The following is a 2,500-nucleotide window of genomic DNA, read 5'->3' as shown; positions in this document are numbered from 1 at the left end:
TTTCATGATTTATTGACACTATTTACTATTTTTTATTAATTTCGCGTTTTTCGGCCTTATTTAATTAAAATAAAATACTTACAAGTTTTTTTTTTTCAAAATTTCAGCTTCTAAAATTTCTTTAATATATGTTCCAACAATACAAGTCATAAAAATGACATTATGTTACAAATAAAGGTGAGTTTTGGTCCATGGAAAAACTAGTATAACTTAACTTGCATTTGGGTGTCCCCTAGGGTCACAAGGGAAAAATCTCTTTATCTATTATAGGGGGAAAGAGTTTGGGAGCCTTGGGCTGGCATGGCCAGCACCCCCTCGCCCAGGCATGGGCGTTATGCGTGTGAGGGGTGACTACCCTCCATCACGTTGAATGCCATCCCGTGGGCCATCGCCGGCGATCGGTTTTTTCCGGTGGCTGGTCGGCCCTACCAGACGATGAGTGGGCCCTTCCTAGTCAGCTTGGCCTACGGTGATTCGTCTGGGGGAACGTCCCTTCGGTTGCTCCCAATGCCCCTTTCGGTTGACGGTTGACGGTATGCTTGAGGCCTAAGGAAATGCTGCGTCTTGTGATCCCCGACTACCCGCTCAGGCGGCACGACGGGTTTTCTTGACGTGGTTCAGTACGCGGGCTGATTCGTGTTGGTGTGGGAATGTGTTTCCCCTTCGGTTGCTGGTCCCTTCGGTTGAGATACGCTTGATGCCTAAGGAAAGGTTACGGGCCACGGAAGGACGTGACTTAGTACGCGGGCTGATTCGTGTCAATGGTCCCTTCGGTTGCCGGTCCCTTCGGTTGAGATACGCTTGAGGCCTAAGGAAAGGTTGCGGGCCACGGAAGGACGTGACTTAGTACGCGGGCTGATTCGTGTCAATGGTCCCTTCGGTTGCTGGTCCCTTCGGTTGAGATACGCTTGAGGCCTAAGGAAAGGTTGCGGGCCACGTAAGGACGTGACTTAGTACGCGGGCTGATTCGTGTCGATGGTCCCTTCGGTTGAGATACGCTTGAGGCCTAAGGAAAGGTTGCGGGGCCACGTAAGGACGTGACTTAGTACGCGGGCTGATTCGTGTCAATGGTCCCTTCGGTTGAGATACGCTTGAGGCCTAAGGAAAGGTTGCGGGCCACGTAAGGACGTGACTTAGTACGCGGGCTGATTCGTGTCGATGGTCCCTTCGGTTGCTGGTCCCTTCGGTTGAGATACGCTTGAGGCCTAAGGAAAGGTTGCTGAGCCCTTGAGAAAGTGCAAAACGTTGCGTCTCGTGATCCTTGATTGCTTCTTCGATGGCATGACGGGTGTTTGGGGCGTGACTTAGTAGTGCCTTTTCAGTTGGACTTGGCATCTTTGTCCCTTTCGGATGCTCGGTGGAGAACCTCGGTTCCATGGCTTGCATTGGCCAAGCTCAGGCGGTTAAGTTGAGATGTTGCGCCCCGTGAGCCCTATTGCTTCCTCGTGTGGCAAGACCGGCTGGGGCATGGTGCGGTATGCTGTCCCTATATTCGTTTCACGCTAAACGGTGCTTGCTTGGATTTCCTTGCTCATTCATTCGGGTACGATGTATTCGTATGGCTGTTGGTGGGGAAGATCCCGGCAAAGCGGTACGCTAGGCGTGTGAGTGGTAGTTGGTTTGTTTGGCTTGCGGGCTCCTTGCTTGTGCATCGAACCGCATGTCGGCATACCTCTTCAGTTCTTGCTCCAAGAGTGCATAGTGCCTTGGGCGAGTTGCGGTCTCCTGTGTTGGATGCCTATTGAAGGCAGTGCTGTCCCTTACGTTTGAGAATTCCTGCCTACGTCCCACTAGAGTTGTCGGCTGGACTTTGATGCTATGGTTGTCATTCCACCTTTCAAGGGCCAAAAGCATTGTTGGGTTGTGGATGATAGTCCATAGTGGTGCCTAGGGATGCAGAATGCTGTTTTGGGGATGGACGTGGACACGTTGCATGCCCAAATCAAGCGTTGTACGCTAAGCGTGAACGACTATCTAGTACGGGCTGACCATCTCATGCAAAGGGGAGGGCTCATCCGTGCTGATGTCGATCGAGGGGTGCTACCTGGTTGATCCTGCCAGTAGTCATATGCTTGTCTCAAAGATTAAGCCATGCATGTGTAAGTATGAACTAATTCAGACTGTGAAACTGCGAATGGCTCATTAAATCAGTTATAGTTTGTTTGATGGTACCTGCTACTCGGATAACCGTAGTAATTCTAGAGCTAATACGTGCAACAAACCCCGACTTCTGGAAGGGATGCATTTATTAGATAAAAGGTCAACGCGGGCTCTGCTCGTTGCTCTGATGATTCATGATAACTCGACGGATCGCACGGCCTAAGCGCCGGCGACGCATCATTCAAATTTCTGCCCTATCAACTTTCGATGGTAGGATAGTGGCCTACCATGGTGGTGACGGGTGACGGAGAATTAGGGTTCGATTCCGGAGAGGGAGCCTGAGAAACGGCTACCACATCCAAGGAAGGCAGCAGGCGCGCAAATTACCCAATCCTGACAC

This window comes from Amaranthus tricolor, chromosome 8, assembly GCF_026212465.1.
Source record: "Amaranthus tricolor cultivar Red isolate AtriRed21 chromosome 8, ASM2621246v1, whole genome shotgun sequence".
NCBI classification, from domain to species: Eukaryota; Viridiplantae; Streptophyta; class Magnoliopsida; order Caryophyllales; family Amaranthaceae; genus Amaranthus; species Amaranthus tricolor.
This window is presented reverse-complemented; position numbering follows the sequence as displayed.